At 38.9% G+C, this 16,275-nt stretch overlaps 2 protein-coding genes across 9 annotated transcripts in view; both read right to left on the bottom strand.

The window, feature by feature from the left end:
- Positions 1-16,275, bottom strand: part of LOC131302365 (disease resistance protein RPV1-like) — a 310,054-nt gene that overhangs the window by 169,441 nt on the left and 124,338 nt on the right. The gene's annotated exons all lie outside the window — the stretch shown is intronic.
- Positions 1-16,275, bottom strand: part of LOC131302428 (disease resistance protein RPV1-like) — a 136,782-nt gene that overhangs the window by 101,211 nt on the left and 19,296 nt on the right. Inside the window, exons 1-3 of one of the 7 annotated variants that reach the window (XR_009191749.1) lie at positions 1,952-2,717; positions 1,206-1,360; positions 573-721 (exon numbers count right to left, since the gene is read on the bottom strand). The exons of 2 other annotated variants lie outside the window; for them this stretch is intronic. The gene's annotated coding sequence lies outside the window, so the exon portion shown is untranslated. Of the gene's footprint in view, positions 1-572; positions 722-1,205; positions 1,361-1,951; positions 2,718-2,835; positions 3,028-16,275 lie in introns of those variants that run through there. 4 more of the 7 variants (XR_009191747.1, XM_058329121.1, XM_058329099.1 and 1 more) reach the window with 4 other exon arrangements.

The raw sequence follows: 16,275 nt of genomic DNA, 5'->3' as shown, positions 1-16,275 counted from the left end.
CAAAATGTGGTTTCACGGTCAGCTGCTGAAGCTGAGTATCGAGGTATGGCTCAAGGAATTTGTGAGCTTCTTTGGCTACGTTTGTTGCTTACCGAGATAGGCATTGAGGTAAGAAGTTCTATGCAACTCTATTGTGATAATCAGGCTGCTAGGGAGATAGCAAACAATCCGGTTCAGCATGATCGTACCAAACATGTGGAGGTTGATCGACACTTTATCAAGGAGAAACTGGATGAGGGTCTGGTGGCTATTCCATTCGTAAGATCAGAAGAGCAACTTGCGGATACATTGACCCATGCGGTATCCGGGAAAGTATTCTGGGATTCACTGGACAAGTTGGGTATAGGAGATATCTATGCACCAACTTGAGGGGGAGTGTTGGCATGAATCGTGTAGATATTATTCTTTTCCTTACTTAGCTATTTGTACTACATGTATTCCTTATTTAGCTTTGTGTACTACGTGTACTAGTGTAGTGCAGCACATCCTGTAACCCTATATAATACCTCTTCAGAAGGTTTAGATATATACAGAAAATTTAACCTATTCAATTTATTGCTTTTATCTTTTACGAGTATCGGCACCTCTAAAACTCACAAAGACGTCGTATACCCATTGTGGTGGGATGGGTATGGAAGAGGAAGAACATCCTTCCGCCCGCGAGGCATTCATATTTATGCACGCAACACAAAGATTTATATTATTTTTTTATAGATCCACACTGCACAATGATGAATCAAGATTTTGAGAACTTCAGCTTGACAAAATTCTAACTAACATTTGATTGGCTAACAAGAAACACAAATTAATCTAATTGGTGAATCCATATTCAAATGGATTGATGAGTTGGTCACTAAATAACGATGAGCACCAACTATTAGAGTATGCAGCTGTGTACGTCACAACTCTATATTTAGCTTCAATGAAGGATCGAGCCACTGTGGGTTGTTTCTTAAACTTTTTTTTTTGAACGGCGAAAAAGAATTTTATTAATCTTTGAAAGATTACAAAGATCAAAAAGAGCAAGGAGAAAAACAACATGTGCCCATCCGAGACCCAAACCCTTAATTGGCAAGATGCCAATCAAGAACCCCAAGAGGCCAAAATGCCCAGATAAAACAATACACCCCATTTGTAACTTCGCAAAAAGAATGCATAACAAACGAGCCAAGAATTTGCTACCATAAACAAGAAGATATGAATACTATGAACAAAAAAAATTTGCGTATCATCCTCCAAAAAATATGAGTGGTGAGTACAATATACTGATCTCAATATACTAACCAAAAGATTAGGGAGTTCGTTGGCAATGTTTGTAGAACCAATTCAAGTGTTCCGCCTCCTATATATCTATCATCATCTGCAAAATAAAAACACAGTTTATAGAAGCCACATTAGAAATCAATAAATTGAAGGACTCTGACAAAGATGGACGTACGAGAGAGAGAGAGAGTGTGTGTGTGTGCACATGGAGTGATGAATGAATTTTTTTGGAATCCCAACAGACAGAGATGAAGAAGGAAATGAAGATTGTTTGATCTCGTGCGTAAACAATGGGGAAAAAGGTGACAAGGTTAGAAGCCCAGCAACGGCTGAACAGTTATCACACCATAGAACACAAGGAGTCACGGAACATATAGTTCAGAAAGTAACCGCTGAATCCAAACCAAGTATGCAGCTGTGTTAGCCATGACTTTATATTCAGCTTCAGTGGATGATCGAGCTACTGTGGGTTGTTTCTTAGCACAACAAGAGACAAGATTATGACCAAAATAACACCAAAGCCAATAGCAAAATTCACGTACGTACGTACACCCTATTTGTAACTTAACAAAAAGAATGCATAACTAATATTATAAAAATGCATAATTAACGAGCCAAGAATTTGCTACCATAAACAAAGAAAAAATGCATAGCATGAACAAAAAAAATTGCGTATCAGAATACTAACCAAAAGATTCGGGAGTTCTCCCACAAAAGATTAGTGAGTTTGTTCCCAATGTTTGTAGAACCAATTCAAGAGTTCCGACAGAGATGAGAGAAGTAGAAGGAAGTGAAGATTGTTGGATCTCGTGCATAAATAATGGGGAAAATGGTCTTTCGGAATTGGAGTGAGAAACGGCTCTCTCTCTCTCTCTCTCTCTCTCTCTCCAGCTTGGGAACTTCCAGGCAAGTGATAAAGGCAGAAAGAAAACTGTAAGCTACCACAGCCCCGAGTGGATCGGGGCGGCCCGAAAAATAGAGTTTTGATTTGAAAAAATTAAGGAGTCGCCACCCAGATTTATGGTTCGCCACCAAAGAAACCATTTTGATTTAAAATGATTTTTGAATTGAAAATCAGAGATTCATTTAAGGGTTCCGAAGCCATGTTACGAGGGAGGAAGGGTCTTACGGCACTCCCTCGCCCGATTTAAAATCGGTCTCTACTAAACATTTGCGGGATTTTTCAAAAATATTTTATTCCATTAAACATTTAGCACATATCCACAAATATATCAAGTAAGGCAGTGTATGCCTGTGTTGGTGTATAATGTACATTGATGAAGTGATGCAAGACATGGAATGATGCATAAAAATGGAGATTTGTCGATGATAACACTCCCGAGCGCTCTGGGCTACACTCCTGAGTGCTCTGGAGTTATGTTATTCTATCCTGCAAATTTTGGTTAGACAGACGTACTGAAATATTTGAAATCACTATGCACCATTTTTATAACAATGCTTAGCAGGGGGCTTAAATAGCCAAGAACTGGTCAATAAATCACTATGCACCATTTTTAGAAATCAATAAATCGAGGGACTTTGACAGAGATGGACCAGAGAGAGAGATTGCACATGGAGGGATGGCTGAATTTTTTTGGAATATATCCCAGTAGATCGACAGAGATGAAGAAGGAAGTGAAGATTGTTCGATCTCCTGCATACACAATGGGGCAAATGGTCGTTCGGAATTGGAGTGAGAAACGGCTCTCTCTCTCTCTCCAGCTTGGGGACTTCCAGGCAAGTGATAAAGGCAGAAAGAAAACTAATGATAAAGTCTGTGTGGACAAGACTTTAATGATAAATTCTTGGTCTTTGATAGTTTGATGTTTGATTTCACATAGGCAAGAATTTTCGTGGAAGGCCTTTGTGCATGCCATTTACACCAGATGTAGACCGTTTTTCTTTTTTTTTTTTAAGAATCATCTTCAGGGTATTGTACAAATACTAAAAGTCATTTAATTTGTTTAAAATACTTTTAAAGAGTTCTTGACAAAAAAATAAGTTCAGATATCAACTATGGCTTGACTAAGAGAGTTTTTTTTATAGAGATTCTTAAGAAATATTTTAATCAAATTGAACAGTCTTATCATTTGTAAGAGACCCGAAAATGGATCCCACACAAGTCGTTGTACATTTAGCGTACACTATATGATGTTTTCATAGCTTTTTTTTTTTATGCCTAAACACTTGAGTAAAAATATTATGTACACTATATGACAAGATTGCATGTGGGTGATGCCTCGATCAAGAAAGCATTCTTAATTATTCGTGCTATTGATACAAATTAAGGATTGCATCATGGGACTGTGCTAAGCTTGATTAACATATTTTTAACGGTGCTTGATGTAATAGCCGAAGATGGATATCCGATTCTGAACAAAAATCGCAATCCTTTTGTCTATTAAAGGAGATACAATCTTCTGAGTTTGCATTTAATTTTCATCTGCGAAATTACGTATGATTTGTCACAAAGTCATTGCAAAGTGACATCTTTTCTTGAATATTGACTCAGCCACTTTAAGTAGAAATTTCATAAATATACCTCAAAAGCACAATCTATGAACACTATCAAAACCCTCGTTATATCTGTATATGGAGTTTTGATGATGAGCTCTTTCTGGGAAATAAAAGTAGTACATCCGAATTGTTTGTTGTCTCCCAGGCTACTAACTCTATTCTCTTTTATGACCTTTGAGCTCGCATCTTGCTAAACGAAATTTTGATGTCATCAATAAGTTACTATTTTTTTTTACATTGCTCGCCTTCGTCTTGTTTAAACCAATTCACAAATCTTTGACCCAGACACATTATACAAGAAATCACTATGTGCACCAGTTTGTAGTGGAATTAAAAAAAAATGAAAAAAGAAGAACCGTAGAAGCCAAATTTCATTTTTACGTGCTCGGCACAGAATTACGTGATGACCAACTACAGTTTCTTTGTAAAATGCATATTATAAACCCTAGAAAGCTATACCATCACTAGCTATCTGAAGATTACATACTTTTTTCTTCTCTACTGACAACTGACTTAATCATCGGAATGTGTTCTGAAAATCGGCTAGCAGGCAGGGGTGTTCCAACTCCAAAAAAAGAAGGTTTTGGAAAAAGGAAGGTAATTTCAAGCCCAAAAATTATATGTTTATGCAAATAATTTTTCTACCAATATGGATCTTGTTTGATAGATTTCATTGAGATCTTTTATACGGTGCAAGAAAAATCAAAAAATTATTTTTCATTTTCATTATATTTGAGTTTGAAAATTGAAGAAAAAAAACTTTTTAAAAAGGAAGGTTAGTTGGAACGGGGCCTCAGGCTACAACACCATCTCGATGATGTTCCCCTGACTTAATCATCGGAATGTGTTTAGCTGATTGGAATTGTCAACTTCGATATGTGGCTTTCAAGAATTTATTACTCCATCTGCCTTTTTCAACAAGATTTCTGCTTTCAGGCATTTCAATTGGTTGAGTTTTTGAACAAAATCACCATGTACTCATTTGAATCGCAACATTTCATCCAAAAAATATGGTGTAGATCTTCCGTCGACATTCTCTGTCCAACCTTCCGATGTTGAGACTTGTCACAATGATGAACCAATAAATTAGATTTAAATCAAACCCAGAAAGAATTACTTGAAACCAAACAAGCCTTACGCCCCAATTATTTAGGATCCCCGATAAAAAGCGACACAGGAATAAATAAATCCAGAAGCAGCTTTGAGTAATTTTTCTATCTTTACCCAGGTTCCAATCCAACGTACTGTCAATTTGAACTCAAGCAAGTTCAACCACACTCTCAACAAATCAAATATGAACAACCAAAACGAAGTTCACATTGAAATGTCTATAAACACAAGGAGAAACCACAAGGCATGCCACTCTGCAATTAAATTCACAAACAAGCAACTACGAACTTTCATCGAAATGTCGACTGTCTTGCTTCATCTCTCCATTTCTCTAGAGGTCTGTTGGTCTTCCCTACTCAACCCAGATGTGTGCAGACCGTAATTACTAGTGGAGTTGCTGTACTCGCTGCGGGCCCCATACTCTTGGCTTCCCAAAGCAATCTTCCTGCATTTCTTCATCTCCTCTGTTACAATCAATGGCCCAAATTTCAAAAGTAGCATGTAGTGCACCCGCCCGAATCCCACAAATTATCCTCGAATAACCAAAGGAAACAGAACCTTCATAATCTGTCCCTACATAAAAATTAGTCATCACAATCATAAGAGCATGTACACAAGACTAGTTAAACACCCAATTTTAGGTACTTTACCTATGCATAGTGAGAAAATTAGGGTACAACAGACTAGGTAAAAAGAAAGGTAAAATACATTTGAAATTTTTGCTCGGTAGTTTTGGCGATGTACTGTAGCACAGGTATAGGTAAAATACTATTGTTTCTCTCTCCTCTCTCTCTCTCTCCCTGTGACTAGGTTGTCAGCACTTCTGTGCAGTGTGGGTAGGTAAAGTAGGAAGACTGGTGCAGTGTGGGAGAAGAAAATGAATAGGTAAAGTAAATATTGTATACTATTCATCGGCATTTTTCTTCCAACTGATGTACATGCTCTAATCTGTCCAAATATGCAGTCTTGTGCAGATAATATCCTTGAACGAGAGAGAGAGAGAGAGAGAGAGAGAGAGAGAGAGGAGTTTAGAACTTGAGATAAACTGATAATGAAACCCAAGGAAAACATAATCCAATGAGGGTTAACAGGAGTAAGAGAAGTCCAAATCTTAGTGTGTAGCAGAATACTCCTATTTTCAAAGTGGAATCTGTTGCTAAATTGACACCACTTGCCCTTGTCAATCTCATCAGCCTCCCAAATGAGATCAATCACACCCAGTTCTTTACCAGTTTTTCAGAATATTCATCTATTTGGATCTCCACTTCATCACCGCCTTCAAATTGCCATCCTGCGTAACCCTGTGGTAGACCTGGGTAACAGGTCATGTCGGGTCGTGTTCGTGTCATATCAATTGGGTTCGTGTCACAAACCACCCAACCCAAACCCGACCCATTTAGAATTCGTGTTTCTCGAGTAGTGTCATTTTCGTGTTTCGTGTCAGAAATGCTCAACCCTAACCCATTAACTTCGTGTCCGGTTCATGTCGTGTTATCGTGTCTGTTGCCCAACTCTATATAGAATTCTAGATACCATATTATATATATATATATATATATATATATATATATATATATATGCAGCTGCTAATGCCACGAGAGATATTTCTAATGCCATAGGCATTATAACATTTTACCATTTTTACCCTTGCAAGAAAAGCAAGACTATGTCTGCTTCTCTCTCTCTCTCTCCAGAGATCCACGCCTCATCTTTTCTCTTCTGGTTATTTTTCAAATTCAACCACAATAGTCCTTCGCATCAACGACCACTCGTCAAAGTCGATTGGAAAGCTTATGAAACATGAAAATTGGAGTTCTTACTTCTAGGGAGATTTTGATATCGTTGGCGGCGTTAGAGGGGAGGCAGGGTGGTTCGGTCTCGTTATGGCAGTCCGTGGTAAGATTTTAGCAAACCTATGAAGCAAGAAGATTGGGTTTTGCTTAGCGATTTGGGGGTTTAGGGACGGCTGAACGGAAGTGGCCAAGGTGAGATGTTTCTGGTTGTCCATCCAAAATTGGGGGTATAGGGATTGCCGAACGGAAGTGACCGTGATGACAAAGTTTCTTGACCCCAGTCGAATTTTTTTTTTTTGATAGGCAACAAAATTTTATTAAGAAGACTTGACAAAGGGTACATCAAGTTGGGGGAAGGGGAGGGGATCCAACCAAGGTTGGAAGACAGAGGACCAAGGTCCAAACACCTTAGGGGCAAAAGCCCGAACACCTAAATGCCTCAAAACGCCCATAACTGAAATAGTAAGCCCAGCCCAAGAATCAAAACCAAATCCTAATCCAATCAACCCTAATCACCGCCGCCATAAAAAATAGAGCAGTCGCCTTCACACCACTATCGACAGCAACACAAGAGCACACACACACACAGCTAGCTCACCAAAATATTAGAACATTCCACACACCACCTCCTAGATCCCAAACCCATTTGAAAGCTAAAGAGAACCTATGCCGAACAACGGGGCTCGTTCCTTTTGTGCTTATTCCTTTGGAGAGGAGCGAAGGATTGTCTCTCAGTATAATTTCAAGATCCTTAGTGTTAGAACTATGGCTCATATGTTATTGGGGGGTGCGGGGGGCGTTGTACAGTAAGGTTCATACAGGGGTATTTTTGGAATACAGACCAAATACCAGATTAGGATTAGAATACAGTCAATATAAATACTCTATGTTGTAAACCCTAATTCATACTGTGATAATAAAGAACAGCAGCCGCTCTCGCTCCCGTGGACGTATCCAGTTTGGGGAACCACGTATATCTCTGTGTTGATTCTTTATTGTTTATACTCGTAAATCGTGTGCGTGTGTATGTCGATTCTAACAAGTGGTATCAAGAGCTACAGGCTTTTTTAAATCACACAGAAGAACGATGTCATCGAGTTCGTCTGTTTCGAAGTTCGATGGAACTTCGAATTTCAGATTGTGGCAACAGCGGGTAAAGGATCTGTTGGTGCAGTAGGGCTTGTACAAGGGATTGAAGGTGAAGCCAGAAGCCATGTCTAACGACGATTGGGAAGAACTCCAGATGAAGGCGGTGAGTACGATTCGTCTGTGTCTTGCAGACGAAGTTATGAGTCACGTGTTGGGTGATGAATCGCCGGCTGGGGTCTGGACTAAACTGGAGAGCAGGTATATGTCAAAATCATTGACATACAAACTGTTTCAAAAGCAGAAATTGTTTGGGTTGAAGATGGCCGAGGGTGCTGATCTGATTCAGCATATCAACACGTTCAATCAGGTTGTGAGCGACCTGCAACGGATTGACGTAAAGTTTGAGGAGGAAGACCAAGAGGTTGATGTTACTGTGTTCACTACCGATTTCTCTCGAAACCCTAGTTACAACCTTACTCTGGGGGAAAGAAACCCTAGAACTGGAGGAAGTCACTGCAGCCCTTATGGCGTATAATCAACGCAAGCAACAAACAGAATCGCTGCAGGGTGAAGGTTTGGTGCTTAAGGGTACGGGGATCGTGGCAGGAAGAATGAGAGGGGTAAATCAGTTTCGGGGCGTGGGAGGTCTCAGTCAAAGAATAGGTCCGAGGGCACGTTTGAGTTCAAGTGTTACAGGTGTCATGAACCGGGGCACATGAAGAAAGACTGTCCGCAAAAGAGTAAGGGAACTGACTGGAAGAAGAAGGGAAAGACAGGGGAGAGGAAAGATGGATCAACTTCTGCAAACGTTGTGGAGCAGGAGTCAGATGATGGTGATATGCTTTCGGTCTCAGTAAGTTCAGATCACATGGCAGATTCATGGATTATGGATTCAGCATGTTCTTTTCACATATCTCCTATCAAGGAATGGTTCAACACATACAGGTCAGTAGATTGTGGTAAAGTTCTTATGAGTAACGATGCATCGTGTAAAGTCATAGGAATAGGCACAATTAAAATCAGAATGTATGATGGTGTTGTGAGGACTTTGGGGGATGTTAGACATGTTCCAGAATTGAGAAAGAATTTAATTTCGTTGGGAACCTTAGACTCCAATGGCTATGGGTATAAAACAGATAGTGGAGTCATGAAGGTAACGAAGGGTGCTATGGTGATGATGAAAGCTTGTAAAGTTCCTGGTAATATTTACAAGTTGGTAGGGAGTACAGTTGTAGGTGGAGCTGCTGCCACTACAACAGATGATACCGATGATACTGTGCTTTGGCATATGCGGTTGGGACATATGGGAGAGCGTGGGATGTTAGAGCTGCACAAGAGGAATCTGCTAAAAGGGGTTAAATCGTGTAAATTAGATTTCTGCAAGTTTTGTGTTCTGGAAAAACAGTGTAAAGTGCAGTTTAGGAATGCAACTCACAGAATGAAGGGAATTCTTGACTACGTTCATTCAGATGTTTGGGGGCCAGTGAGGGTAGCTTCGAAAGGAGAATCTCTGTATTTCTTGACCTTTATTGATGATTTTTCAAGAAAAGTTTGGGTGTACTTTTATGAAGCATAAGTCTGAAGTCTTTGCTAAGTTCAGAGTGTGGAAAGCTGAAGTGAAAAATCAGATAGGGAAAAAGATTAAGTGTCTCATGACAGATAATGGGAAAGAATTCCAGAATGGGCATTTTTTGAAGTTTTGTGAGGAATATGGGATTCAGCGACACTTTACAGTTCGGAAGACACCACAGCAGAATGGGGTGGCAGAAAGAATGAACAGAACCATTGCAGAAAAGGCACGGTGTTTGAGATTGAATGTGGGACTTTCGAAGTTTTTTTGGGCAAAAGCATTGAGTATGACATGCTTTGTTATAAATAGGTCACCGAGTGCTGCTTTGGATGGGAAGGTAGCTGAGGAGATGTGGACAGAGAAAGAGGTTGACTACTCAGGGTTGAGAATTTTTGGGTGTCCGGCCTATGTTCATGTTCCCAGTAATGAGAGGTCAAAGCTTGATGTGAAGTCTAGACAATGTATCTTTCTTGGTTATGAGAAAGGGGTCAAAGGGCTTTGGGATTCAAAGGCAAAGAAGGTGGTGATCAGTAGGGATGTGGTATTTGATGAGGACTCTATGATTAAGGCACATCAGAGGGTTCAAAATTTTGAGTCAGAGGAAGTGAACAGCAAATAGCCGGGCATACAGATTGAGCTGGAGAGTTTTGATATAGGTGATACTTAGCCAGATGAACAGCTTGATCAACAGCAACAACAGGAGCAGCAGCAAAGCTTGGCTGCTGGGAGAACCAAGCGCACTATCAAGCCACTAGTGAGGTATGGGTTTGATGACTTGGTTTCTTATACATTGACTGCTACTAGTGGGGATCCATTTACTTTTCAGGATGCTATTACGAGTTCTGAAAGGGATCAATGGATGGAAGCCATGGTAGAGGAAATGGAGTCTTTGCATAAGAATAAGACTTGGGAGTTAAAAGAACTGCCCAAGGAAAAAAAGCCAGTGTGTTGTAAGTGGGTATACAAGCGGAAAGAGGCAGCAACAGAAAATGAGAGGGAAAAGTTCAAGGCTCGGTTAGTGGCAAAGGGGTATTCACAGAGGAAGGAGATTGATTTTGATGAGGTCTTTTCTTCAGTGGTGAGGCATACGTCAATCAGGATTATATTGGCATTGGTGGCTAGCTATGATCTGGAGTTAGAGCAGATGGATGTGAAAATGGCATTTCTTCATGGTGATTTGGAGGAAGTCATATACATGGAACAGCCTGAGGGGTTCAAGCAGCCAAAGACTGAGCATCTTGTTTGTAAGTTGAAGAAATCCCTTTATGGGCTGAAACAGTCTCCAAGATAATGGTACAAAAGGTTTGACTCTTTCATGATACGGATTGGGTACACACGCTGTGAGTATGATTGTTGCGTTTATGTTAAGAGTCTTGATGATGGTTCTTATATTTTCTTGCTTCTTTATGTGGATGATATGCTGATTGCTGCAAAGAGTATGGTTGAGGTAAACATGTTGAAATCTTTATTGGGTAAAGAATTTGACATGAAGGATTTAGGAGTGGCTAGGAAGATACTTGGGATGGAGATTCGCAGAGATAGGTCAGCTGGTAAGTTGTGGTTATCTCAAAAGAATTATGTGGTGAAAGTGTTGGAGAGGTTTAGTATGAATAATGCCAAACTGGTCAGCACTCCATTGGCAAGTCATTTCAGATTATCTTCAGCTCAGTGTCGGGTGTCAGATGAAGAAATTGAGGATATGTTAAAGGTGCCTTATGCAAGTGCAGTGGGTTGCTTAATGTATGCAATGGTTTGTACGAGGCCAGATTTGGCACATGCAGTTAGCACAGTCAGTAAGTACATGGCCAAACCAGGCAGAGAGCATTGGAAGGCAGTCAAGTGGATGTTCAGATACTTGAAAGGTACTTCGATCAGATCGCAGGATTATGTTTGGTAGGCAACGGGGTCAAATTTCAGTTGTTGGGTATGTGGATGCGGATTATGCTGGGGGTTTGGATGATAGAAGGTCTACAATTGGTTATGTGTTTACACTTGTGGGTGGGCCTATTTGTTGGAGATCTGATGAGCACATAATATTGACACTTACAGGCCCCAATACCATATGTTGCTAGTTATTAAATGTGCTTAGTTGAGTGCTTCTATTATCTTTATGATAATTATGTTATATTGTTTAGTTTGCAGGAAAAAGATTATAATAACGTATATTTCGGCCATTGGATTCAAGAAGCAAAACCCATGATCAAATTAATTCACGAGGTGGGACCCCACTTATTATATTACTTCTGCCGAAAGTTGAAGAAGTGTTATAGCCCAAAGATTGCCTAGTTGACTAGAACAAACAGATTAGGAAGATTAGGATTTTCTTTTATTGAGAAGATTCACGGCAATTTTGGGAACCATCTATAAAATGAGAAGAATAGGGTTCGTTCCGGGGATGAATGGCGACTTGAAGTACCACGGATTGCAAGTTCGACTTGGAGAGCCACGGCTGGGAACACAAGAACAAGAGCAGAAGAAATCTTTGTGAGCTTTATTATTTTCTTGGATTCCAGCCGAATAATTGATACAATGTTTGTATCCATGAGTAGCTAAATTTGTGAACTAGGGTTGAGGATGAAACCCCATGAATTTTATTGATTGGTTTTATGCACTTGATTTTTTCTATGTGCTTTCATAGTTTATTGTTCTGAACTCATTAATTAATTTGGTTGAAACTCGGATATGGATTCAATCGGAATGGGTTTTTTCCATGATTTGATATCACCATATTAATCGAATTGCTTGGTTTGTCATTGTTAATATTTAAGTACGGGATATCTACTATGATTTGTTTTACGCGGATATAGTTGATGATTTTGACTTAAACATGCGAAGCAGAGGAGGAACATATTTTTATTATAAATAAAAAGGGCTTAACGACATATTATCCATGATGATTAAGATTAGCATCTAAATCATTGTGTAGAAATTATAGGAAAAACCATTGCATAAGATTAGTTGCTAAATATTTGTGGGTGTGGATTTCAAAACCTTAGTTACTTTTCTCAACCGGCAATCTCACTATTTTTCTGTGCTAGTTTAATTATTATTGTCATTGCTTTATTTAATCTTTAGTTTAAAAACCAATCATACTTTTGTCAACTAGGTAAGGGTATAATCAATTTAAGTTTATTTAGTTTTCCTATAAAAAAATCACAAGTTCCTGTGGGTTCAACCTCGCACTTGCATAACTATACTATTGGTACGATTCGTGCGCTTGCGAGTACATTAAAATTTCACATCAAGATCCATGGTACAACCTCTGGTAGCTTTATCCACTACTGAGTCTGAGTATATGGCGGTGACTGAGGCAGCCAAGGAAGCATTGTGGTTGAAAGGGTTTGTTAAGGAGCTTGGCATAGATCAAGGTGGAGTTCAGTTGCATTATGACAGTCAGAGTGCCATTTATTTGGCAAAGCATCAGGTGTATCATGCTCGAACCAAGCATATCGACGTGAGGTTTCACAAGGTGAGAGAGTTGATTGATCCTGGAGATTTGATACTAGAAAAGGTGCACACTTCTGAGAATGTAGCTGATATGTTGACAAAGACGGTTACTGCAGACAAGTTCGAGCATTGCTTGGACTTGGTTAATGTCTCCTAGTGCTAGGAAAAGGGAGGCATCCACCAAACTTACGGGATAGTGATGGTTATCTTCTGAAGGGGCGAGAGTGAATTCGCCAAGGTGGAGATTGTTAGAATTATGTCTCATATGTTATTGGGGGGTCCGGGGGGCGTTGTACGATAGGGTTCGTACAGGGGTATTTTTGGGATACAGATCAAATACCAGATTAGGGTTAGAATAGAGTCAATATAAATACTCTATGTTGGAAACCCTAATTCATACTGTGATAATAAAGGACAGCAGCCGCTTTCGCTCCCGTGGACGTACCTGGTTTTGGGGAACCACGTATATCTCTGTGTTGATTCTTTATTGTTTATACTCGTAAATCGTGTGTGTGTCGATCCTAACACTTAGCTTCCTGTTCAATCATCTTTTTCATTCTCAATACACCAGCATCATCATACTTAACGCCTAACTTAGTGCCTGCTATGATAGTTTTCTGAAGTTCCTCTGCTTTCCTATATTGCTCCTGGTCTGGGACGCCAGTCAAATTTTGACATTGGTGTTTTGTTATTTGTATTGTATTGAATTATTGATGCTTGGGCCTTGGCTGCACATCTTGATTTATGTGTGGACATTGGTGCAGCGAGGGAGTGAGGTGGTAAATTCCACGGCTTGTTTCGGTTCTTCATTATGATTTCAGCTGTGAAGAAAAGTACTATTATATTGGCCTGGTGGGATTTGAATTGAACTCGGAGCGTCCTAGCGGGCCATGGAAGAGAGAGAGAGAGAGAGAGAGAGAGAGAGAGAGAGAGAGAGAGAGAGAGAGAGAGAGAGAGAGAGAGAGAGAGAGAGAGAGAGAGTCTTTGATTTGAGGGTAAAAGGGGCAATTGGAACAATTGTGTCGTGGCATTAGGGCCCTCTTATATATATGTTCATGTTAATGGGTGATACAAATTAGTAACTGTGTTGGACGTGTCAATTTCGTGTCTCGTGTGTTCAATCCGAACCCGACCCATTTAGAATTCGTGTTTCGTGTCAGAAATGTTCAACCATAACCCGCTAACTTCGTGTCTGATTCGTATCGTGTTTCGTGTCCATTGCCGAGCTCTACCCTGTGGTATATACATAAGCCACACATTATCTACACCGGTGCAAACGTCGAAAAAATGCCATAATCTTTGCTTTTGATTTTATTGCAGATCACCTCTTGAATATATAATTTGGGGAATAGGTGAGATGCTTCTCGGGGAGCCCAGGATACTAATACGCGTAGAATCCAACCCAACATTTTTTGTTTCATAGAAGGAGAAGGCGGCACCACAATATATATATTTGGCCCTCTACCATCATAGTACGGGAACCAAATAGAAACCTCCTCATCCCATGCTGGAACAACAATAGAAACAACATGCTGAAGTTCAGAGAGCCCCTATTCCAATAGATCATGAATTAGTCAGAGTACGTACAAAGTACAAACATTTTTTTCTTAAGATTTGACCTAAAAATATTAAGACATATTGATACGAAAGCACTTGCTCTTACTAAATCTTAGTGAAAAGATAGTCCTGCATAGAGCTCAATGGAAAAACATGACTCATGCAACTGACCCCAATTGATCGGAACACAAGGCTTGGTTTGGTTGGTTTGGTATTGCTAAGGGATTTTTGGGCTTTTTTTTGTTGTCCTTATTCAATTTTTTTTTCGCATTTGTTTGTTTTGCGACAAACTTTTATGGATTTTTTATTTGTCTCGATGAGAGGAATCAAAAATGTAAAAAATTATGACTTTTAACCAAATATTTTTGAAAACATCCAAGATAAAGCCCAAAAAGCCAGTATTCCAAAAAATATTAGGGTAAAAGTAAAAAAAATAAATTTTCAATTCCTATTGTCGAAATGAATCAATAATCCACAAGAGATAGTCACAAAACGAACAAACGCGAAAAAAATTTGAATAAGGACAAGACGAAAAAAGTCCAAAAATCCCTTAATAGAACTCAATCTGATATTTCAACGGCACTTGGAAGATGAATAGAAATCAAGGATTGTAGCGATCGTATGGCTTTACAAAAACCAGGATTTTACCTTCTTATGGAATCAAGTTCCACTAAAGTTATTATTTTTTAAGTATTTATTTCTCGTTTTACGAGACATGCCATTTTCTCACAATACATCACCTTTCATTCAAAAAATAAGTACTTATTATGATTAGTGGAACACACCAAGTATCCCAATGCGTGAGAGAGACAGAGAGTACCTTACTAAAAGTCATTTAATTTATTTAAAATATTTTTAAAGAGTTCTTGAAAAGAAATAAGCTCAGTCAGATATCTTTTATGGCTTGATTAATTTCTTCAATTTTGGTGAATTCAAGGATCGCAAAGTGGCTCACCAAATTATTTATTATAATAACACGTAACATCAATACTAAATTAAAGAAATTAAAATTAAGCACGGGTCTCTACATGATCAAACCCATACCGACATTCGATTGAGATAGTTATTTCAGAGATTCTTCAAAATTATTTTAACCAAATTGACAGCTCCGATCAACATAGATGTCGCGATGTATGATCTTAGGATGGCCTGTAAGTACAAAATTATCAATTCGAAAAACCACTAATTCTGTAATATAACATGCCAATTCTTCTACAAAGAGGGGAAAATACACACAATGTGTACTTACAGTCCTCGTGTAGATATGCCGGTACTTTTGCAAACCCCAAAGCAATTCTCAATCTTGTGGACCAATCCATGGTAGTTCTTCCATTTCCTGAAAGATTTTACTTCTAATTAAAAACCTTCCACAACATCAACTCAAAAGAAACTTAGAAACTTATACGTGGAACTCCATGGTGTACGTTGTTTGGAACAAACTCATAAACAAGCATTCTTTGGGCACAAAATATCAAAGTTTTCACTCCAAAACAAAACACCACATTTCTAAACACCGCCAGAGCACACACCACCAAAAAAGGGTGCATGGAGTATCCTGCGTATTTTAAGCCACAAAATTTCATAAAAGTAAGCCACAAAATTTGTATTTTGAACAGCCAAAAATCATAAATAGCGCCAAAAAAAGTTCATAAAAGTGAGCCACGAAATTCGTTAAAGTAAGCCACAAAATTAGTAAACCTAGAGCCGTCTTTTTTTACCTTTAGCGGTCTTTTTTATAAAAATTTTTGTAAAAGCAAGCCACAAAATTTGTATAAGTAACCACAAAAATTCGTAAAACTTCTTTTGTATTTGACCACAAAATCTCATTATAGGAACCACAAAAATTCATAAAAGGAGCCACAAGTATTCGTAAAAAGAAACTACCACAAATCTCATATACCGGGCCACAAAAATTTGTAAAAAGAGCCA

This window comes from Rhododendron vialii, chromosome 1a (assembly GCF_030253575.1).
Source record: "Rhododendron vialii isolate Sample 1 chromosome 1a, ASM3025357v1".
NCBI classification, from domain to species: domain Eukaryota; kingdom Viridiplantae; phylum Streptophyta; class Magnoliopsida; order Ericales; family Ericaceae; genus Rhododendron; species Rhododendron vialii.
This window is presented reverse-complemented; position numbering and strand designations above follow the sequence as displayed.